Source organism: Muntiacus reevesi, chromosome 1 (genome assembly GCF_963930625.1).
Source record: "Muntiacus reevesi chromosome 1, mMunRee1.1, whole genome shotgun sequence".
Lineage (NCBI taxonomy): Eukaryota > Metazoa > Chordata > Mammalia > Artiodactyla > Cervidae > Muntiacus > Muntiacus reevesi.
In genome coordinates, this window is record NC_089249.1 from 252,791,437 (window position 1) to 252,817,253 (window position 25,817).

Below are 25,817 nucleotides of genomic sequence, written 5' to 3' on the forward strand. Positions count from 1 at the left end.
AGTTTATTACTTTTATCCCCAACAACTGGTCCAGTTTTTTTGCATAGAGTAAACTCTAAATGAATCTTTACTTAATGAATTAGTGTGTAAAGGTGAACTAAAAAACACAATCAACTCCTTATCTAAAGAGGCAGTTAGAGTGGTAGGTAAAATAGACACAGATGTTGTTTTTCTTTTTTTTGTTGTTATTGCTGTTGTTGTTATTCAGATAAATCTACCTATTTATGTTAGTTAGGATATGTTAGGTTATGCTACAGCAACAACCAGTCTCCATGGACTAAATTTCCATGGCTTAAAGTCCAAAGTTTATTCCTCTCTCATGCGAAGTTATTTTTAACCTGAGAAACTCTCCATTACACTGCTCCTTCATAGACTTGTGTAACATTAAACATTCACATCTACACATGATCCCATGATTGCAGTGGCAGAGGAAAAGGAAATAGAGAACTGGGAAATTAACACTTCTTGCTGAAAGTTATAATGCAACTTATGTTCACATTTTATTGGTCAAGGCATGTGATACAGCCATACTTAATTTCAGCAGAGCGAGGCAGTACAGTCCTACCATATGTCCAGGTAGCAACAGGATAGAGTAATGTCTACCGCACTGAACAAATTGAATAACATACTTCATAGAGCTCATCCTTCCATTTCATTCTTGAAAAAAAAGATGCCTTAATGAGCTATGAAGATGTGTGGGGAAAACGGACGTTTCATCTAGCCTCATATTTTCTGTACTTACTAGAGAGAATTATTAAGGTACTACTAGAACAATGCTCACTTAAATGCTACAGTCCATAGCAGTTAACTGAAATAGAGTGGGGGCAAATAAAGTAACATAGGGGGTAATATCACAAGTAAGAACTTCGTGAAGTTAAACAGATAGATGCAACCTATAAAGATTGGCATTTTCACAGAAAAAGAAAAGATCTCTATCTTCTTAATTTTGCTGTGAACCTAAAACATCTCTGAAAATAGTATCTACTAAATAAACATTATAAATGAAAAAAGTTAACAAGAAAAAGAGGAATTACCAAAAACCCACATGTAGGTAAAGAAAATTACCTGACCAAAAGTTTATTAGATAGGCTTAAACAGTGGAGAAGAGTATGATACTTAGTTTGGTTACTTAGCAGGTGGCAGGTTATATGGAATATAAACTGAAAGACTATAAGAACACCTGGGATTACATTTTGTAACCAGCAAAAGTCATTGGAAAGGGAAGATGGGAGTAAACATTATAACAAACAAAGTTAGAACAGTTGAGTAATTTTCTCCAACTCATTTACCTAGAAAGTAAGAGAGTTAAGATTAGAATTAGTGGGCTCAAAATCAAACAAATATCTATGCTCTTCATACTACTTTATATTATGTCTCAGACTGAAGAAGAAGGAAACTAAAATTAGAAGAATATTATAGGATTGTTTTGATAAAGAAACTGAAGACTAGCCATGGAATATAAAAAAAACTATCTCAAAGCAATGTGCAGATTGATACTATATTCAATTATTTCTAAGAAAACAACACTTAACCAAAAGTTTCCTGAAATGAGTCTGCCATTAACTATAGGTAATAACTACACTTTAAACAACACTGATTCATTTCTGTATATGCCCACATTAAATAGGGTTTGAGAACTATTTAAAATGTCTTTGTCTTTAAAACATTCTCTATAGAATCAGTTAAAAGCTACCAGTATGCGTATCAGAAATAGAGACACATATGTAGAGAGCAAACATATAGACACCAACGTGGGGAGTAGGATGGATTGGGAAATTGCGACTGACCTATGAACAATGCTATATATGAAGTAGATGGCTGATGACGGCCTACTCTATAGCACAGGGGGAAAATAAGGTACAATCGGCCTGTAGGACATATATGAAGTTAACCATAAAAATGCATTCCAATATACCTTAGGTGCAGGCAAATACTGTTTGATTCCAATTGTACAAGTTACAATAATCAAATTCATACAGTCAGAAAGTATGTTGGTAGATGCAGGTGCCTGGCGTGGTGGCTAGGTGGGTGTGGGAGGTTGGGATGGGCAATGGGAACTTAATGTTTAATGGGGACAGAGTTTCAGTTTACAAAAGTGAAAAATTCAGGAGATGGACGATGGTGAGATTTACATAACAATGTGAAGGTACTTATGCCACTGCACTGTACAGTTAAATGTGGTTAACATAATATGTTTTATATTACATTTTATATTTTACCATAATAAAAAACATTAAAAAATAACACTCATAAAAAGAAACTACCCGTACAATTTCTACTAGCACCTGGAGCAGATGCTTTGCAGGAAAGCAAAGGAAACCCTAGGAAACAATTTTGTTTCTAGATACGAGAGCTGTCTTATTACTTGAATAACCTGGTCTTTCTTTTACTTTACTTTTTTGAGTTGTGATTTGCATGTATGTATGCGTTTGTATAAACATATAAACTAAACAGCACCTAAAGAGCCTCTTGATGAAGGTGAAAGAGGAGAGTGAAAAAGCTGACTTTAAACTCAACATTCAAAAAAGTAAGATCATGGCATCTGGTCCCATCACTTCATGACCAATAGATGGGGAAACAACGGAAACAGTGACACACTTTTATTTTCTTGGGCTCCAAAATCACTGCAGGTGGTGACTGCAGCTACAGAACTGAAAGATGCTCACTCCTCGGAAGAAAAGCTATGTCAAACCTAGAAAACGTATTAAAAAGCAGAGACATTATTTTGCTGACAAAAGTCTATATGTTCAAAGCTATGGTTTTTTTCCAGTAGTCCTGTATGGATGTGAGAGTTGGACCATAAAGAAGACTGAAAGTGAAAGTCGCTCAGTTGTGTCTGACCCTTTGCGAGTCCATGGAATTCTCCAGGCCAGAATACTGGAGTGGGTAGCCTTTCCCTTCTCCAGGGGATCTTCCTAACCTAGGGATCGAACCCAGGTCTCCCGCGTTGCAGGTGAATTCTTTACCAAATGAGCCAGAAGGGAAGCAAGAAGGCTGAGTGCTAAAGAATTGATGCTTTTGAACTGTGGTGTTGGCGAAGACTTTTGAGAATCCCTTGGACAGCAAAGAGATCAACCCAGTCAATCCTAAAAGAAATCAATCCTGAATATTCATTGGAAGGACTGATGCTGAAGGTGAAGCTCCAGTGCTTTGGCCACCTGATGTGAAGAGCCAAATAGGAAGAAACGCTGATGCTGGGAAAGATTGAAGGCAGGAGGAGAAGGGGACAACTGAGGATGAGATGGTTGGATTGCATCACTGACTCAGTGGACATGAGTTGATCAAGCTTCCAGAGATGGTGAAGGACAGGGAAGCCTGGCATGCTTCAGTCCATGGGGTTGCAGAGTCAGACATGATTAAGCAATTGAACAACAATAATGTGTTTGTGTATATACATAAAAATTATCTAACTATCTAGTTATCTATAGAGATAGATGGATAGATGATTTAGAGTTAGATGGATAATGGATATAGATATAGAGTACACACACACACACACATTTTACCCTTATGTGATCATTATAATGAAAGTAACTGGACAAATTTTGTTAGAAGAATAAAATGAGCCTCATAGAAATATAATTGTTGTTGCTTTTTAAAATATCATGATTCTAAAATTGTACGCTGAATGCTGCTTCCTAAAATAATGTGATGAAAGTTGGGAGACCTGGGGATGCTGCTAACATTGAATTGTTGGGGGCTTTAGATATGTGGGAAAATGAATTGCTGGCAACTGTGAGGGTAAAAGTACAGTTGAACTAGGTAGTCTTTAAGAACTTTTGATAATCTAAGGTTTTATAATATTTATGAATCTAGTGCCAAATAAAAATAATTGTTAAAACATATGGTGATGTGAACTTTAAAAAATTATCTATGTATAGGAAAAATAATTTAACATGATTTTAAAAAGGGAGCTTCTGCTAATAAGTTTAATGAGTGAATATATTTCTTTATCAGTGATAACCTCCTGGAAAGTGGCAGTTTTATGCTAGCTAACTGATTTTATTTATCTGTGAAAAATCTTTGTCTTCAATCTCTGTTCATGTTTCCTGAGCTGTCAATGGAATAATAATAAATAAGCAATTTTTGTTTTACCTAGTCAGAGCTGAAATGATATCAGGTTTAAGAATATGTATTTATTGTGGTATCAGAAATATTCTGAAAATATTATTGTGCCTATGGTAGTTGACATAAAATAGAAACTAAAATGTCTATTTTAAAAGTTCTAAAGATAAATTAAGCTCCTAAACATGACATCCAAGAATGGTAACATTTTTCTGAGTATAACAACTTTATAATTTATAAAATACACTTTTACATTATGATAGAAGCACAGTATTTTATTTTTTATTTTTTTTTGCCCATTTATTTTTATTAGTTGGAGGCTAATTACTTTACAATATTGTAGCGATTTTTGCCATACATTGACATGAATCAGCCATGGATTTACATGTGTTCCCCATCCTGATCTCCCCTCCCACCTCCCTCCCCATCCCATCCCTCTGGGTCATCCCAGGGCACATAAGCACAGTATTTTAAAAGGTCACTTAACAGACCAAAATTTTCTTGCTGGTCAGTGACATGATAGAACTTTTGGATTGCCTGTTTAGAATTCTGTTACACATGTTTGGTGTGGGAAAAAAATCACGTTATAAACCTTGGTTATTCTGTGATATAAATGGTGTTGGTAAGTTTAGATTTCAGTCTCAGTTCTTTGAAAGATTATAGAGATACTTAGTTTGGCTCTCAGTTGAATCTTTATTTCTGTCAAACTTGTAATCTGCAAGTTTTATATTCTTTATTACTTTATTTTTTTTCTTTATTACTTTAAAGAAGACTAAACTATAAACTCTGCACAAAGTTCCATAATAAGTTTATGAATATATATATGTCAAACTCGATGAGAAATCGAGGACCTTTACGACTAGGGGATTAATTTACTCGGGTCTTACTAAGTAAGAGCTTCTCTCAGCTGGTTCTTGGGTTTATGATTATTCCTTTTGGAAATTCAGTTGCTAAAATAGAAGTTGCTTTTAAAGATACAGATGACAACAACAGAGAACACGAATGGCAATTTCCTTTAAACATTAATGATTAAAGGATTAAATTCAAGGTTTTTAGTGTATTATGTATACTGAGGACAGAGGGCATTCTCTTAATTATGCATTTGCAGAAAACAGTCAAGTTTTTGTGAAAGATTTCAGAGAGAAGCTGATTGACATCTGTATATGTGTGCATTGATTTTTCCATCAGAAGAAATGAGTTTATCTGGGGAATATTAATCATAGCTACCAAGAATAAAATATATTAAACATGAAATATTTGTTCTGTAGATCTCTTACTAAAAATATGTAAGCATTCACACACGTGAAAATACATGTCCATATAGTCATATATATACATGTATATATATATATATTCATTAAATGTATTTTGGAACTTCATGTAGAGTTTATTGTTTAGTCTTCTCTAAAGTAATACAAAATATAAAGCCTATAGATTATAAGATATTTCAAAAGAAGAGAGCTTATTTAGAAGGGACTTATTCAACTGAATCCTTTCTTTTACAAATAGTAATTGATAACCTTTCCTAAACTGAATGTCTGAATATCTCTAGAGTGGATTAGCTCTTTCTTCTGCACCTAGTAATTATCTCCCGAGAAATAGAAGAAAGCAATCATTCCTACCAGTACATTGTCCTTTGTATCAATAATTTAATCAGAATATAGTCAGGAAAATAAAAAGTTCAAAATATCAAAGCACCCAATAGTCCCCTAAATATTGATTATTGGGACTACAGACTATATAAAATGTGCTGGAACCCAAGCTTGTAACACGAATCCATTTTTGTGACTTCCAGAAGGAGGAAGTTGTTTTCAGGGCCAATGAACAGTGTAGAGGATGTGTGTTGGCAGATTCTGGGTCTGCTGATTTAGTGATGCCCTCTCAGGGATCTCAGTGAATTGTGGAGCCCTGGGGAGCTGTCTCGATCTTGGATGTGCCATTAAACCAGATGGCCATGGACAAATAGTACTTGGAGTAAGTACTTATTACTTAGTAATGCAAATGTAATTCTAGTAATAAGCTTCACTAAAACCATTCTTGGAATACATTTTAAGTAACAAATGTATTTACAAATGCACCATTCCCTTTGAAAAAGAGCTTCAGAGAGGGTTTCAAAAGGAGGATGGGAGTTCATGATCCAGATAGCAAATGAAGCAAAAAGAGAATAACACCATATTTCAGAAGATTTAAATTTATTAATATGACTAAATACTCTTAGTTTTCCTCAAAATAGTTTGGCAGTTAAATAAACAATAATTTGTTGAAACCTTGGACATCTTTCAAGTAGAATACAGGACTTATAAAGAATCAATGTATTTTATGGAGGCAAAGCAGTATTTTTTGGAGACTAGATTATGTTTTAAAAGGAACTGTATATACTTCAAGAAAAATATGGAAATGTACACAAGAGTCTGTTCATGTTAGTCATCTGGAGGTAGAAGAAGGGAATTCAAAACAGAAAAAAAATATAGGGAAAGAAAAAGGACACTAATTAAGAAAGTGCACATGGTGAAATGTTAAATGTGAGAAGAATAGATTGTATAATTCTATTTATAAAATTGCTGTAAATATGTTGTCAGATAAAATATTTACATTAGAATGGTTATAAAGTAAGTTAACAAAAATATTTGATCAGGTGATTAATTGTAGATGATTTTTCCCTTGAATGTCTGTTTTTCTTAGTGTGTTTTTGTAATAAAATTAGAGTTAGTATGACCAAGAGAAAGAGAGGATAAACCATGGTCTGGGACAATATATTGGTGAAAGATTTTTAGGCCAGGGAAACTACTCTGTATGATACTATAATTGTGGATACTTGTCATGGTGGCCCTAGTGCTAAAGGACCCGTCTGCCAATGTAGGAGAGACATGAGACTCAGATTTGATCCCTGTGTTGGGGAGATCCCCTGGATCTCCAGTATTCTTGCCTGGAGATTCCCATGGACAGAGGAGCCAGGCAGGTTACTGTCGATAGGGTCTCAAAGAGTAAGACAAAACCAAAGCAACTTAGCATGCATGCACAAATTTATAGAACGTACAGCATCAAGAGTAAGCCATAATGTGATAATGAGGAGTCAGTATAGGATCTTGGTTGTAACAAAGGTACCACTCTGTTGGGGGATGCTGATAATGGAAGAGACTGCAAGTGTGTGGATAGGAGTATATGGGAAGTCTCTTTACCTTCCTCTTACTTTCGCTGTGAACCTAATACTATATAAAAGAACTAATTTTTTAAAAAATTAACATGACATTGACATGCTTGGAATCACTTTGGTAAATGAATGATAACTAATTGCTTTTGTTATCTGGCAAGTTGTAACAGCAGTCATCCCACAGAGAAACAGACATATAAAACTGCCTCCTAACTGTTCCCCTGATTCCATCCTTGTCATTCTGCAGACTCGTTTCCTTACAGCAGGCAGAGAGATCCTTTTAAAGTATATGTCACAGCATGTCATTCCCCTGTTCAAAAACACTCTAATGGCTTCCCACCTTGGAGTAAAATCCAGAGTCCTCCGTAACCTCCACGCAATCTGCTGCCGCCGCCATCACAACCTCTCATCTACCACTGGCTCATTCTGTGGTCACCACACTGGGCTCTTGGCTGGCTGCTTGTCTTCCACATAGCAAGGCCTCTTGCCTCAGACCTTTTCATTTACTGTCCTCTGCGTTTGGATCACTCTCCTTGCATGCTAGCCCCATGATTCCATTCCTCAATGCCCTTCTTCTCCAATTATTCTATATCCCCTCACTCTTTTATTTTTCTTCTATTTCTTCTTAGTACTTAGCACCGAGTGAAATAGTTGCATCACCGTTTTTATCTTTGCTCTCCCTACTGGAGTCTAAGTTCCCTAGGGCCATGGCTGTTGGTACTTCTGTTGCCTGCTAGAGCTTCAGAGACCAGGACTGTACCTTAGCCACACAGAAGTCTATTTCTCCCACTCCAGATCTTCCTCAAACTTAGATGTGTACTGTGCAAATAAACCACACAGCCTTCCCATTCAGCTTCTTGTCCTCTTGTTTATCCTTCAATCAGTCTTTTTTTGCCTGGAGAAGGGAATGGCTACCCACTCCAGTATTCTGGCCTGGAGAATTCCATGGACAGAAGAGCCTGGAGGGTCATTCCATGGGGGTCACAAAAAGTTGGACACTACTGAGCTACTAACACTTTCACTTTTTATACCATTTAAGGAGTTTTCTCCTCTCTCAGTGCTTCCCAATATGCGTGCCTGCCTACCTGCCTGCCTCCCTGCCTCCCTTCCTTTCTCTCTTTCCTCCTTTTTTCTCCCTTCTCCCTCCCTCCATCCTTCCCTTCCTTCTTTTCTTCCTTTCTTTTATTCTTTTTCTAAACTACAGAACATATCAGTTTGCACTTGCTTTGTTACTCTCTCCTATGTCATTCACCCTAAAATGAGACTACTTATCATTTCTGGCAATACAAATATATGTTTTTAAATTGGTAGAAAATAAGATTCCACTCATCGGGGCAGCAGTTTATCCAGAAGTACTGTTTCATGCCATTATGTATTTATAGATTTAAGGGAAATATCTGCTAGCAACTTATTACTGGTTGTTTTTGCCTAGCAATAGTTTATTTCCTTTAAAGTTATTTGAAACAGGTTGACACTAGAGGCTCTTCTTGCTGCCTTTGGTCTCTTCCTAATCCCACCCCCCCAAATAGTAAATAAATTTATTGATCAACTTATACACAAACTAGAGTTTTAATCAGGATGGATAATAGCATTTCAAATCTGTGTATTTATATTCTTTTACTTCTATAGAGCAGGTATAGGGACATAATCTGGATAGTTGAGAAAGCTAAATAATGCATTTGGAAAATTTTTAATATTTTTTCAAAAGTATTAGAGGGAAGACAAGTTGTAATTTTATAAATGATGCTGAGTAGCACACTCCCCCCTCAATGTTGTACAGGTTGTGCCTGACCTGGGGCTAGGAGGGCATGTGGATAACTAGTAGACAAAGATTTTGCTTTGCTTACATTTTCCATGCAAACACTGCTTTCTTCAATATTTTTTTTAGCTTGTACCTGAAATTTCTGTTGACAGTAGATAAGGATTTTGCTTTGCCTACATTTTTCATGTGAACTCTGCTTCCTTCAGAACTTTTTAAAAGTTTGTACCTAAAATTTTTACCAAGAAAATTATTTCATATACATTATTTTATTCTTAAATAATTTTATTTTCATTAAAGTTAGTGGATGTACTAGGATAATAAGTAAATTGTTTGAAGCTAATATTGTGAGTACCATTTCTGATAGAATGGTGGCTTGATACCCCAACTAACATAAAAGAATGCTGGAAAATTTACTGTCGATCTGGTAAAAAAAATAAGACATATTCTGATGTTGACAGTTAAACAAAAGCAGAAAGTAGAAAATTTCTATGTGACTTTGGCATGTTAGGAATGTTTCATGAGATGAATGAAAAGTTCATTTCTTAAATGAAACAGATATTAATTCTGATGTTTGTAGGGTGAGAGCAGATGAAATAGAGATTATGTCATTCTGTTATTATCAGTAAAATTTACACATGCTCTCTTTTCTCCTACATTTGTCTAATCTTACCCAATCCAAATTCTTATCTTAAAAATTCTATCTTTTATGTATATTTTAGCTAGAAAATGTATCTGAAAACAGAATTTTCTTCTCCCAAAGATAATTATAATCTAATATTTTCTGACTTTTCCATGTAACTCTTACTTGCATGTATTGTTCTGAAATTCTTATCTTCTACTGAACTAGCACAAAGGCAATCACTTCTCACATGTTTCTGTGCTTCTCTGTATATTTGTGATATAAAAAGTTCAAGAGCAAAAATATCTCCCCTCAGGAGAGTTACACATTTCAAAAGAAAATGGGTTTTCTGGGATGAAAAATAATTGCCTGATTAGCCAAGAGTAGAGCCGTGTCAAGTTCAGTGGTAAACTCTTACTGGATACCAGGTTATAAAACTAGAACATCTGCATCTGGTCATGGCAGGTTTTCATTGCCTCTTTTCTGCAAATGCCATTCTGTTCAGTAGGTTCTTTGAGTTAAAGTTATATATTTTCATAAACTCAGATGCTATTTATGCTTTGCCCCTTTTGATTGACAATGAGCTATCTGGAAGTTAGAGGTTTGCAGTCTGTTTCTGAATTGCCAAAAGCTATAGTCTCAGAAAGAAGCTAAATATAGTGGTAGAGATGATAACTTATCAGAGTGAATGAACATGTAGTATTCAAATCATTTCTCAATTATAATATATTTAAATGAAGTCCTACATCAACCTAAATGATGACAAATCATGGAACTGTAATTTATATTCACTAATTTAGAACCATACATTTAAGCAAATTCATTTACAGTAACAGTTCTACTTAAAGTAATCTACCACAAAAGGATGATCAAATAAAAATGTACATAGGTTACTCCATAGAGGCATGAAGTATTGGCACATTACTTATACAAACAGAATTTGCAGAAATGGAAAAATGATTCCTACCGAACAGAATTATTTTATTTCATTAGTTTAAGGTAGTATTAAGCATAATTTCATAAGTAGTGATTTGCCAGATGCTTTCAATGGAATAGTTGATTCATTGCTTATTTTGAACACTGAGTTTTATGTCATTTTAAAAGAGAAATATAACTTTGAAATAGAGCATGTTGAAGAAATTTTAAAACATGGCTCATACCTGTATAATTATTTAATTAATTAAACTTTATTTTTCATCTTTTCAGCTCATTTAAAAGATGTCAGGTTACTCCGAGGGATATGTATAACCAAAATACAACTCAAAAAATGAAAATATGAAGTAAAAAGTTGTTTGCCAGTTTGGATTTCTGTATTTCCCAATTCAATTATTTCATTTCTTCTTTCTTTCCAGAGAAGTAACATTTGTTATATAATATAGCTTAATTCAGTTTATTTATATCAGTATTTAAAATTTTAATAACTACTTTTTTGCTAAAAAGAAAGATTTAAATAACTTGTTTAAGAATGCATGATCTTTAATATATTTATAATATAATTTAATGTTTAAGATAGGTCTAATATTAGATGACTAGTCCAACCTTTCCTGCAATGAATGTTTTCTATATTCTTACATTTTATATATATTTTATTATGAAAAGTTGGATGCTTTTTTTTTTTTACTGTGAAAATAAAATAGGGAAAATGGAAGATTTATAAATAGTTCAGTCACTAGTCTTTGAGGCATTGTTAACTGATCAAGGAGACCGACTGTAATCAAGCACTTTGTCTTTATAACTTTTAGAATGTGTGAGAGGCACCTAGGGTACTTGCTAAAAATGCTGAAATTTCTACATTTCAGTTTACTGTCTAAAATAAAAAAGTTCTCAATCAAAATAGGAGAAGCAATGCATCAATAAAACTAGGATAGCGTTTGGGGTAGGGAGATCTGAAAATGTGAAAAAGAATTAATGCTGTACATCAACATGTGTGCATGAACATGTGGAGGAATACTAAATGCAGATAGAGTAGGGCTCAGAAGCAGTGGTAAATGATTGCCTGTTTCTTATCCTGAACTCTATTCATTGGTTAAGGATCTGAGGATCCTGGAAGTAAAAATGAAAGTTGTTACTGTGTCCCAGGTAGAAGAGAGAGAGCCTGGTGGAGGTGTGTTGGGAAGGGTCCCCAAGACAACTTTCTGTCTTAATCGTTCCCTTGGCTGAGGACTGACTTGACACGACCTGACCTGACACCCTTGTCTTAACACAACTGAGTGACTGAATAGTTCCCTTGAAGGACTCACACAACTAGGAAAAACTATTATACTCAGAGTTACATTTCTATACAGTGAAAAGATACGTACAGTCAGAAGAGGACATGTAGAGTGGAGCTCTGCAGGAACCAGGTCCAAGCTTCTTATCCTCTCCCAGAGGCAAAGTGAAAGCGAAAGTCACTCAGTCGTGTCCGACTCTTTGTGACCCAGTCCGTGGAATTCTCTAGGCTAGAATACTGGAGTGGGTAGCCATTCCCTTCTCCAGGGGATCTTCTAAACCCTGGGATCAAACCCAGGTCTCCCCCATTGCAGGTGGATTCTTTACCAGCTGAGCCACAAGGCAAGCCCAAGAATACTGGAGTGGGTAGACTATCCCTTCTCTGGGGATCTTCCCCACCCAGGGATCGAACCCAGAGGAATGGCACAGATAAATACTCAATTCTCCCAGGAACGATATGTGACAAAATGTGCACTGGAGGTGAGCCGTGTAGGTATGCATCACTTGTGTGATTGATCTTAGTTACTCACCTTCAGCCTCCCCGGAGATCAAATTGATAAGAGCATGGACTAAAAGCCTCAGGCATACCAAAACACCCTTATCAGGCAGGGTATTCCCAGCATTCAGATGTTTTCTCACCAGAGCTAGTGAAGGGCCTGCTGAGTTATCTTCTACTGCACAGATGATGAGGTCTAAAAAGGATAATTAGATCATAACAGAGCCTGCCAGACTTTACCAAACATGCTGAACACCCTACACCTATTTTTCAAGTGGCAGTAGCCAATAGGCAAAAAAGAAAAGAAAAGAAAAAGAGTATCTCCTTCTGAATCATTGGGAGGGAAATACTTTAAATTGGAAGTTTCACAGAGGGGTTTTTTTTTTTATTGTATTTTATATTTGAAAAAGGAAGGAATATGTAAAAAGCTCACAACCTTAGTGGCTTTATGAAAAACATTGTTTTCCTGTGCCTTTGATGTCTACAGTGGTGATTTTGACATGTAACAATGAATGTCTTAGACTAGAAGAATATTTATGATAGGAGACCAGGAGTTAGCTTAAGAGAGCTTTATACTGAAATGAGAAAGGGAGAGTATGTAGTACACAGAAGGAGCCTAAATCATTCTTTCTCTCATTACCTGACTGGTTAATTCCCTTACGCCTTCAAATCTGCTCACATCTCACCTTCTTAATCATGTCTACCTTGACCAACAAGATAGGTGACTCATATGAAATTGTTCTTAAGTCAAAAACAATTGCATGTTTCAATCTCGCTCCCTATATTTCAAACTTCAACTCTTGCCCCCTAGCATTCTCATTTCCTACTTACCCTATACTACTTTTAATTATTTTTTCATTATATATAACTACCATCTAAAATACTACATAAGGAAAACTCATTGTATTTACTATTATCTATATTAACTTATGCTACACACATACGTGGACATGGAGATATATTTTCTTTCCTTTAATTTGCAGATATATTCTAAGAACTTAGAAAAGTGCCTGACACAATGTTACCAAATTGCTATTTGTTGAAGACATTATTGAATAGCTACTCAATGCCTACTTTATTAGAAAGTAATAAAGTAAAGTAAAGTAAAGGCATTCAGTCATCTATTTAATCATGGGAAACATTTGGAAGCAGTTTTTAAATATTCTACACCAGAATGACCTAATTGCTAACCACAAAACTTGATAGTCAGATAATTGTTTTGGATCCCATGTGTGCTACTAACTAGCTCTATAAACTTTGGGCATTTTTCTTTCTTTTTTTTTTTTTTTTGGCCATGCCTTGCAGCGTGCAGACATGTGGGAATCTTCATCCTCTGACTAGGAATCGAACCTGTGCCCCCTGCATGTGGAGTACAGAGTCTTAACCACTGAATTGCCAGGGAAGTCCCAACTTTGGGCATTCTTTTCTTGAAAATTTCTCTAAGGCATAGTTTGCTCATCTTTATAGTAGGTACACTGATACTTACCTGAAGTGCTACTGTATAAAGCATGACCGTTTCCATTCTGTCGTATACAGTGCATGAGAAATGTCTTTTTATTTACAAAGAAGATCTTTTATAATTAAATATCTTTAGAATACGTGTGGATTATGGACAGAAATACAGCAATAGGAGGTTATATATTTGTTCAAAAAATGATAAACAATGAGAGTCAAGGGAACCTAAACAGAATATAACAAGGAAGAGGAATTGCATAATATAAAGGATGACTCAACTGAGATTCTAAATGTTCCTTGTTCATGTAAATAAACTAGTATGAACATATAAAACTTCTAGAAGAAGGAAACTTAAAAAAAAGTACACTTAGACTAACAAAAAATTCACCAATTGTTAAGATGGGGGTGACCTGAGTAAAGAGTAATTGTGGTAGAAAAGGGTTTGTGACTCTATGACTTCCAAAGATCTAAGCCAGTTTTAGCTGTTACCCTGGCTTTCAGCCATCACATCTTTGTGGTAAGTTCTCTTTCTGTTTTGTATTGTTTTGCTGCATCATATTTCCCTTTTAGAGAGTCACTTTTAGGAGTATCTTAGTGGAATTTATGGCTCACCTTTAGGATGCACCCAGGGAGTAGAGAAGCTATTTCAGTTCAGTTCAGTCATGCAGTCATGTCCAACTCTTCGCGACCCCATGAACTGCAGCACACCAGGCCTGCCTGTCCATCACCAACTCCCGGAATCCACCCAAACCCATGTCCATTGAGTCAGTGATGCCATCCAACCATCTCATCCTCTGTCCTCCCCTTCTCCTCCTGCCCCCAACCCCTCCCAGCATCAGGGTCTTTTCCAATGAGTCAACTCTTCGAATAAGGTGGCCAAAGTATTGGAGTTTCAGCTTCAACATCAGTCCTTCCAATGAATACCCAGGACTGATCTCCTTTAGGATGGACTGGTTGGATCTCCTTGCAGTCCAAGGGACTCTCAAGAGTCTTCTCCAACACCACAGTTCAAAAGCATCAATTCTTCTGCACTCAGCTTTCCTTATAGTCCAACTCTCCCATCCATACATGACCACTGGAAAAACCATAGTCTTGACTAGATGGACATCTTTTTACAAAGTAATGTCTCTGCTTTTTAATATGCTGTCTAGATTGGTCATAACTTTCCTTCCATGGAATAAGCATCTTTTAATTTCATGACTGCAGTTACCATCTGCAGTGATTTTGGAGCCCAGAAAAATAAAGTCAGCCACTGTTTCCACTGTTTCCCCATCTATTTCCCATGAAGTGATGGGACCAGATGCCATGATCTTAGTTTTCTGAATGTTGAGCTTTAAGCCAACTTTTTCACTCTCCTCTTTCACTTTCATCAAGAGGCTCTTTAGTTCCTCTTCACTTTCTGCCATAAGGGTGGTGTCATCTGCATATCTGAGGTTATTGATATTTCTCCCAGCAATCTTGATTCCAGCTTGTGCTTCATCCAGCCCAGCGTTTCTCATGATGTACTCTGCATATAAGTTAGATAAGCAGGGTGACAATATACAGCCTTGACGTACTTCTTTTTCCTATTTAGAACCCGTCCATGTTGTTGCATGTCTAGTTCTAACTGTTGCTTCCCGACCTGCATACAGATTTCTCAAGAGGAAGGTCAGAGAAGCTATTTAGGCTAGAATAATTGCCGCTGGGAGAATTTTTGAATCTTGAACAGAAGCACATGACAGTTCTCTTTGTTCTTTCCCATTTTTGAGGCTTGGCTGCCAGCCTACCACTGATTCTCAATATCTCTCCAAATATATCTACACTGGTGGTGGTTTAGTTGCCAAGTCGTGTCCAACTCTTGTGACCCCATGGACTGTAGCTTGCTAGGTTCCTCTGTCCATGGGATTCTCCAGGCAAGAATACTGGCATGGGTTGCCATTTTCTTCTCCAGGGGATCTTCCCAACCCAGGAATCGAACCTGAGTCTCCTGCATTGCAGACAGATTCTTTACTGACTGAGCTACAAGGGAAGCCCTATATCTATTCTATCTCTCAAAAAAAAAATTTTTTTTTTTTTTAGACATAGTCAGTTTCTATCAGTTGCTGCCCACTACACTGATCGCCAGATGTGGTTAGTTCTAGACGTAGGACTGAAAGGTTACTGGGATAGGGGACTTGAATTGATAAAACCAAGCAAACCAATGGAAATTGAATCTAACTAGATGCCATAGTTTAGGAACATTGCTTCCTGAATCATATTGCTAAAACTCTGGACTTAAGTTCCTGTCAATTTGATTGAGTATACAGTCAGAAAAGCATTTCCTCTGTAAAATATGTAGATGAAGTATAACAACTAGATAAAATACAACAATATCCCCTCAAATGCTGAGCTTGTGAGAATGTAAGGAAACTTGCCAGTGACCAAAAAGAAAGAGCTCAAAAACTCTCAAGTAATAAGCCACATTAAAATTATGAGTTGCCTAAAGGTATTTTCTTCCAACCTTAGTAACCAAAAGGCTTGTTTTTCAATGGGCACTTGGAAGAGAAGGCCTTATGGCAGAAAGGTCCATGTTAGAGTTGGAACCGACAAATCTGGGAATCTCAAATGACCATAACCTAATGAAAGGGTGGAAAGAGAAAGGCAGAATTCCATCTAACAGCAAAGAGAGAGGTGATAACTTAGCTATTTGGGCTTGATCTCATGTTGAGGGAAAAAAATGCCTCTTCTAAAGAGTTGTAAGCTTAAATATCCCTTATGCTGATGGATAGGTAAAACTTATACTTCCTTTGTAATTCTGAAAACTTCCAAATGAATGATTATAATAGTATAAATGAGTCTCAGATCAGTTGAACATCAGGATTCTTGACAGAAGCAGAAATAAGTTCTCTTTTGAGGGATGTCCTCTCAACTCAAGCTGCACAGAATTCTCATGGATTAAATTTGGGCACTTCAGACTTAAAGAGCATTCAAGCCAACATGCCATCATAAGCAAGAGTCAGCAGAAAAAACAAACAGCAGTGTCAGACCTCCAGGATCTTCAGAAAATGGAATTAGACAATAAAGAAGGAAAATGAATATTCTTAACTTGTTAAAATTTTAAGTATCAGAAAGATCAGCGCCACTGTTATTAAAGGAAGCACAGGCATCATTGAGGAAAAAGAAGACTTGAAAACAATGTAGTGATTTAAGTTAATAATACAATTGATAGGTTTAATGGCAGATTGGACAAAGTTGAAGACATATTTAGCAAACTACAAGACAACCTAAAGAAATAACTACTAGTGCAGCATAGAAAATGAAAAGAAAAATAGGAAAGTGAGGAACAGAGAATGACAAGTACTATCCTGGGTTTAATTATAATTTAATGAGACTGTAAAAAGAATAAAGAATGAGGAAGGGGGCAACATGATGAGATAATGAGTGGTTATTTTGCAAATTTGTTCAATATCGAGCATCTGCTGATTAAAAATTGTAGTAAGTCCTAAAAAGACAAAATAGAAATAAATCCATAGTGAACTCATTTGCTTCTCAATTTTTTCTAAAGATTCTTCATGATTTGCATTCACCACACCTAGCCAGTTATATTTCCCACTAGTAACAGCTATGCATACATAGTTCTTGTTATGAAAATTTGTCTCTTAGTCAATATATATCATGGTTGGTATTTACTATGAATTTGCTTTTTTTCCTTAATATGAAAGTCTCTTTTTCTTCTCCTTGTCAAAATCATATTTATTCATCATATCCTTTTTTTCACAGATCTTCCCCTGATTATTCTAGTCACACTGATGTCTTTTTTCTAAACTTCTGTAACATTTATATTATGAACTCATTCACTCATTCATGATATTTATTGAGAGTTTGCTATAACTTGCCAGATACCAAGTCCAGTAATAAATTAGACAGAAACATCCCCTGTCCTTAGGAACATTAATATTCAGCCAAAAATGACTGTAAAATAAAATAATTAAAATACAGCAATAAAGTATAAAAAACAAGGTATGAAATGAACAGGTATTGAGATAGAGTGGGGAAGGTAATCAATATATGGGTCACTGTAAGTTTCTGAGGGGAAGTAATATTTCTGCTTATACATGAATGTCAAGTAGAAATTATCCAGGCTCAGGCATGGGGGTAGGGTGAAAAACAGCAGAAGAAGATTCAAGCAGCGGGACTAACATATTTCAGTGTAGAAGCTTTAGAAGAAGAGTTGATGGAGTTGAGAGCCTGCATGGGGTTTGACATGGTTATAGTGTAGAGGGCAGGGCTGAGAATGGTGAGGGTTAAGTCAGAAGTGATGAGCTGGACAAGGTCCGGGTGGAGGCAGGCCATATGAGCCATGTCAAGAAATTTAAACTTTGTCCTAAAGGCATTGCAAAACCATTGATGGATGTGATAAATGGAGACTATATTATTCTATTTCTGCATCAGAGAGGTGACTTTAATTCCCACTGGGAAGATAGATTGAAGGAAGAGAGACCAGTAAAGAGGCTGCTACAATGCTTTAGATAAAAGCTGGTGGTAACTGACACTAACAAGATAACAGTGGCAGGAGAAAGTAGTGGACAAACTTGCCAAATACTTGGAATAATTTCTTTTTTCTATTAACTATGTGCTTATTTTGTCTTTTCTATTATGAGCTACTTAAGAGCAAAGATCATGCCTTCTTTTTTTTTTTTTAATGTATCAAAACCTCCAAGTAATCGGTAGTGGAGTCTTATAAATATTTGCTGACTGAATGGGTCTTTGGATAGAACTATTCAATCATTGAGAATTTGTAAAGATAGCTGCAAAAGATTCAAGATGAAATTCTCCATAGTTCAGTTTTCAGCGTGGTAATAAAAATGGTACTGTGATACAGAATTCTCAACCATTACCTTCTTACAGTGACCAGAGTAGTGAGCTATAAAGTTAGTGATGAAGAATGAACCAGTAGTTACAGCAGTTATCTTAGCTCTAGGGCAGGAAGTCAATGCCAGTGACAAATTGCCAATACATGACAATTTAAAATCCAGTAAGTGAAGTTAACAAAGTTGCTTTATAGCTCAGTGAACTCATGGGTAGGGCTGGAAGCCATTTTCATCCTGTATCATCAGACTGGCTGTCTTATGAGTAATATAAATAGCAATCTGGCAAGGAATCAGAATATATCTCTTTAGAAATAAATGATAAGCGTGTATTCAAGTTAGCTTTGTATGTTCAGTTGAGCGAAAATTAGAAATGTATAAAACTGATCATTGCTTTGAAGGGAAACACAGCAGGGACTGAATGAATTTGTTTTTTTTTTAATGGGGAACCTATCTCCTCATGCAAATAATTTCCCCCTTCAATTTTGTGAAGTGGTAAACATAGTTTCTTCTGAAATCCAACAACTGTGTTTTATTTCTTGGTTTTCCTTGGATACTTGCACATTATGAAACTAAACATGATATATACTTCATTGTGTGTGAAATTTTAAACAGGAATTAAGAGAGTTCATGTGATAATTCATTGTGGGTTGCCCTTTTTTTTAATCCTAAATATGAGGATCTTTCAACATTGAAAAGTGCTTTATTTTGTATGATATGTTCAGAATTAAAAGGTGCTTTTCTGGCATGATATGCTCATAAAAGCAAGCTTGAGCTAAAGAATTATAATTATAATAAAATTATATTATTGAGATGACAAAGCAGTGACATAACAACATATTCCCCAAGAAACTTATCACAAGTATGTTTCATAAAAATAGGTAGTATTTATTGAGTACATACAATCTGAATTTTGTATTAAGCATGTATTTCATGCTCATAACAAATTTATGTAGTAGATGTTATTTTTATTCATATTTTATGGTTAAGGAACCAATACTCAGATGGTGTGGAAGCTTGTTCAGTCCTGGTATAAAGACCTGGATTTGGTGAATCTGGGTCTCAGAATCCAGAACTGGTACTTTTTACCACCACGCTTACAGTCATAATTAATGCCTGCTAAGAAAGAAACATCATTTGTAGTTTTGGACCAAGTAGGATGGCAGTTACTATGGTTCTCATTTTCCACCAATATAAAAAAAAAAGTATTGGACACCATTGCCTGGTGTAATCTGTGGTTATTTCCAAAGGACTTTTATTCAGCTCTTAGGGAGGTTAGGTTTAGAGTTCAAAATTTAATCAGAAGATGTCATATTCATCATCTTATTCTGAAATTATTCTCCATGCTTTATGGGTTTGATTGGCTTACCCACCCCCCAGCTGCTCTTGGTGATCCACAGAGGGGTCACACCTGCAGATTTCTTTAGGAGATTCACCCTCAGCACACAGTCAAAATCTCTCCTTGATTCTCAAACTGTAGAATGCTTTACTTTCTACCAGACCCTCCTTTGCCATAAACCCCTTTTACTTCTATATTTGTTTTGACTCTCTCTAAATAGTCTAGACAATCTTTGTTGTGCAAAGATTGTTATGCAATATTTTTATGCAAAAACCTTAATTATCCAATTTGCATACTTTAAATGTGTCATAATTCTGCATTAAACATACACACGTTCATATACATATGTCTACATACACTGTCAAAGTGACTGAGTTGATAAAGACTTCCTTCTCTCTAGAAGGTAATTGAGAAGACAATATGTATGAGCAAAGACATGACTCTCAATTTCATACTAAATGTTACTACATTTGTAAAAATATTTTGCATGGTGATCTTTGAATGTTTAGTTAACATTGCAAATGATTCCTCTCTTTATATATATTCATGATGGTCGTTCTTGGCTTATATACTTAATGAGAACATTTCCAAAAGCAAGTGTTTTCTTTATCTGTGTTTAGCCTACTGATTCCTATTTTACTGTAAGTTTTACCAGAATGAATATTAATTTTGTAAAATATGAATTGAAGTTTTGGTGGAGATAAGCATGTACTTCTAAACTCAATATAAACATTTTCCAATATTGAACCATCTTAGAAGCTCAAGGCTGAATCCTATTTCTAATTCTCTTTAAAAGCTCTGGGTTAATACAGTGCCCCTATTTGAGTTTCCTGAACCATACAGCAAATTCCCGTTGGTTATCTATTTTACATATGGTAATGTAAGTTTCCATGTTACTCTTTCCACACATCTTACCCTCTCCTCCCCTCTCCCCATGTCCATATGCCCATTTCTCTATGTCTGTTTCTCCTAGAGGGGTGGGATAGGGAGGGAGATGGGAGGCAGGTTCAAAAGGGAGGGGATATATGTATACCTATGGTTGATTCATGTTGAGGTTTGACAGAAAACAACAAAATTCCATAGAGCAATTATCCTTCAATTAAAAAAAAAAACAAAAACCCCCAAAACTCTGGGTTAACTTTACTGATGTTTCCCTCAGAATTTTGGTCTTGATATTAAAAAATGAGCTTTGCTTACATTCCTCTTTCTCCTTTCTCTCTTCCCCCCATACCTTATATTTTTTTGATTTCTGAAACTATATTTATGATACTTCCATTATTATGGCTTTGTAGAAAAAACTGGGAAGGGTTTTTTTTTTTTAATATTTAACTTTTTTAAATGGTCTGTGACTGGTTTCTAATGGTTGGTATATTTCATCTATGAAACTGGCATTTGCTTCATAACTTTAAGAAGGGTAGATCTTTGACCCTCTTTGACCATATTTTCAGTTACTTCCTTGGTACTTGGTCTCTTTTTCTACCTTCTGAGATAAATTCAGATGTCTACATTTCTTTTTAAAATAATTTTCATCTAGACTTTGTGTATTATAATTTAGCATTTATTTATATTTATGCATCTGGTGGCAAAAAATACTCACAATGCTTATTTCTTTATTGTTTTCATGCTGCCAGCTCACTTCCTGTAACTATACACATACGTTAGAGTCTTTCTTTAGCTCACATCCATGGATAATAAATAATCCCTGGATATTTATAGATATTGAAGCCCAGGCATATTCCCTGTCTTATCCACTCACTCAGAATTACCATGTGATAGAGGTGTTAATACTGTGACAGTAATCACATTGCACTATGCAGATAGATGAAAACAAGAAATTATACACCTTAAGCTTACCCAATGTTGTATGTCAGTTATATTTCTTTTTTCTTTATTTTTAAAATTATTTTTAATTGGAGTATAGTTGATTTGCATTAGGTACTTTCTGTGGCATAGCAAAATGAGTCAGTTAAACACACACATAGATACACTCTTTTTTAGATTCTGTTCCTAGATAGGTGTCAACTATATTTCAATTAAAAAAAACAACTCATCTTGCCAAGTAAGGGAACAAGTATCATCATTACCTAGGAAAAAATTAAGTGCTATATTTGCCCATCCTTAGCTCACCTATATGTAATAAAATCAGTTAATAATCACTGAATGGTTTCCATGTATACATTTCCGTCATATTCTGTGTGGGCATCATGTTGAACACTTACCACTATCCCTCACCTCCCTGTCTCTTGTCATCAAGAGGAGTTTATTTTGTGAGATGATTTCGGTGCTGTTGTTGTTGTTTAGTCTTTATGTCATGTCTGACTCTTTGCAGCCCCCTGGACTGTAGCCTGTCAGGCTCCTCCATCCATGGGACTCCCCAGGCAAGAATACTGGAGTGGGCTGCTGCTTCCTTCTCCAGGGGATCTTCCCACCCAGGGATACATCCTTATGATATCTCAAGGCAGGAAATGACTGAATGGATGTTCTGACATAGTGCAGAAACCTTGAGGAATGGGGAATGGAAGGGGTAGTGCAAGAATGACCTGTTCTTTAGAAGATGGATTGAATTTTAACGAGTGGTGATGATACTGCCATTGGTGGAAAGATTTGGCAAAAAGGCAGAAATATGGGAAGGAGTAAAGTACAATTGGAGACTGAATGGTCACCCAGAGCAAGGGAAGGGGAAGTGAGGCTTCATGATGATTTAAGGAATATTAAAGAAAAATAACCTTGACATAACCCACTTTTTCAAGAAATTGGGTGGTAGCTCAAAGGAAATAAATTTCACATTAAATTGGTTGCCGTATTTCACTTCATCAAATAAAACCAGCCCTTCATTTTTCCTCTTCCCTATCAGTATCACCAACAGAAATAATAAAAATCATACAGCATGTTTATTGAAGTCTCACTGTATGCCAGGAATTAAGCATTACCTTCAATATTTTATTGATGTCTCATTTTATATTTCAAAAAACAATGCAATACAGGGGTTATTTTCATAGTCATTTATTCAGTTGAGGAAATTGAGTTTAAAAAAAAGACAAAAGAACTTGATGATGTAGAAAGTTATGTAAATAGGTTAAGCGTGCCATGAATCTTGGTAGTCTGTTTATAAAGAATGTTTGTATTGACTACACAATTCCAGCTCTACCTTTATTCAGGAAAGCATTTAAAAAATATAATGTTACATATTATAAATGTAGATCATATTCATTTAGGAAGATTTAAGAAAAACAAAAGTATACATAAACCAGCAAAATCATAACTGATTTAAAAGGCCTTAATAATAATTTCTCTCCTTCCCTCTGATTCAGTTTTTCAGAAAGAACTGTTGTATTAATAGTTTGTAAGCAATCCTTTGCTTCAGCATGCACTTATACACATGAATTCAGCCTGTTTATTTTACTGACCAGTGATACATTTTTAATATAGCTAAGTCACCACATTTACTTTACTATTGAAAAAAATTCTGAGGCATTTTGTTTTTGAATCAAAATTCATCTATAAATGGATAAAGATTTAAATGTTTATTTTGCATTTTTGTTGTTGCTATAATGAGTTTTTTGTGTGCATAACTAAATTTCTGTATCTAGTCTTATATGCCATAATTCCATGTGGGATTTAGTGTTAATGAAATAAATAGTATCCATGGTTTTAGTATTTCTAGGTTTACTAGGTTGTAGATTATACACATTAATAATATTGGTAAATGGTACCCTATTAGACTGCAGAATAGTTGTACCAGTTTATCACCTACCAACTGAATATATTCTATCACCTACACTGGGTGTGTTAATCTTTTTTTATATTTTAGTCTCATGGGACAGGAAGAAAAACCAGTATTTTTAAGAGGCTAGTATTTTTATGTGTCCACTGGTTATTTGCAATTTTTATCTGGCATTTTATTGTTTATGTGCGTGTGTGTGTATGTATGTGTATATATATATATGCATACATATATATATATATAGAGAGAGAGAGAGAGGGAGAGATCCTTTTTCCCTCGGGATGATTGAATTTTTAGAAGTTGATTTATACGAGCTCTTTGCATTTTATAAATATTAACCTTTGGGTTTTGCATGTGTAAAATATTTCCCCCTATTTATTTTGCAATGTTGCTTATGATAAATTTTAATAGAGAATTAGTATAGTATTATAATTCAAATCTACCTCTTTTTGTGTATGTGTGGATCCTGGGTTTTGTATCATTCTGTCCTATTCATTTTTTATATCTATATCTTTAATCCATTAAGTGTAGTTGTTTAGATGTGAGTAGTGTAAGATAAAAGTATAATTCTCTTCCCTCTGAAGTTCAATAGTTTTTAAAACATTTATTGACAAAGCCATATTTTGCCACTGATTTGAAATGCCATCTTCATCTACACTTAATTTATTTGAATCTATGCTCTGTCTGACTTAATATTTCACTATCTCTATGCCATAAGTACACTATTTTAATTTCAGTGGGGTGTTTTTTCATAGTATTTTGATATCTGTTAGGTTCTTGATTTTTCTTTTCTCCAAGTTTTTGTCTGCCTTACATTGTTCTTTGTCTTACATTCTGTTTTGTACCATTTTTCAACTTTTTTCACCTATGAGGCAGTTTTTTAGGTCTTGCTCTGAGCTCCTTTCTTTGTCTCTTCTTGGTCTATCTGGGATTTCATCTACTACATTCAGGATAAAAAAAAAAAATCTCTAAAAACTACCAAACTGCAAATCTCACCTTCACACTGATAAATGTGCAGGTATTTTCATATAACCCTATCTTATCTGTCCTCTTGATTTTCCAAATAGAAGCTCTACTGGAATTTCAAACTTAGTGTATTTAAAGCCAAAATCAATCATCTCAAGTTTGTCTCATTTTCAAAAAAATAGTGAAAGTTGCTCACTCGTGTCTGACTCTTTGCAACTACAGGCGAATTCTTTACCAACTGAGCTGAGAGGAAAGCCCATTTTCAGAAACCTATGCACAATAATTTCCTTCATAATTATATAGGTGTAAAGTTTTGGGACCTGGATTATTTTTACCTGTACCTAACATCACTATATTTATAATGATGATAAATAACTTTTTACTATGCTAGGTGTTAGGTTAAACATTTCATGTACATGCTTTTTAATCCTTGACTCTTCCCTGTAGATTCTATGGTATCACCCTCATTTTATAAACATCTTAACTGATGATTGTTGTTCAGTAGCTCAGTAGTGTCTGACTCTTTGTGACCCCCTGGACTGTAGCACACCAGGCTTCCCTGTCTTTCACCATCTCCCAGAGCTTGCTTAAACTCATGTCCATTAGCCAGTGATGCCATCTACCCATCTCATTGTCTGTCATCCCCTTCTCCTCCTGCCTTCAATCTTTCCCAGCATCAGTGTCTTTTCTAACAGGTCAGCTCTTCACATAACATGGCCAAAGTATAGGAGCTTCAGCTTCAGCATCAGTCCTTCCAATGAATATTCAGGATCGATTTCCTTTAGGATTGACTGGTTTCATCTCCTTGCAGTCCAAGGGACTCTCAAGAGTCTTTTCCAACACCACAGTTCAAAAGCATCAATTCTTCAGTGCTCAACTTTCTTTATGGTCCAACTCTCACATCCATACATGACCACTGGAAAAGTCATAGCTTTGCCTAGATGGACCTTTGTCAGTAATGTTTCTGCTTTTTAATATGCTGTCTAGGTTGGTCATAACTTTTCTTCCAAGGAGCAAGGGTCTTTTAATTTCATGGTTGCAGTCACCATCTGCAGTGATTTTGGAGCCCAAGAAAATAATCTTTGTCACTGTTTCCATTGTTTCCCCACTACTTGCCATTAAGTGATAGGACTGAATGCCATGATCTTAGTTTTTTGAATGCTGAATTTTAAACCAACTTTCTCATTCTCCTCTTGGACCTTCATC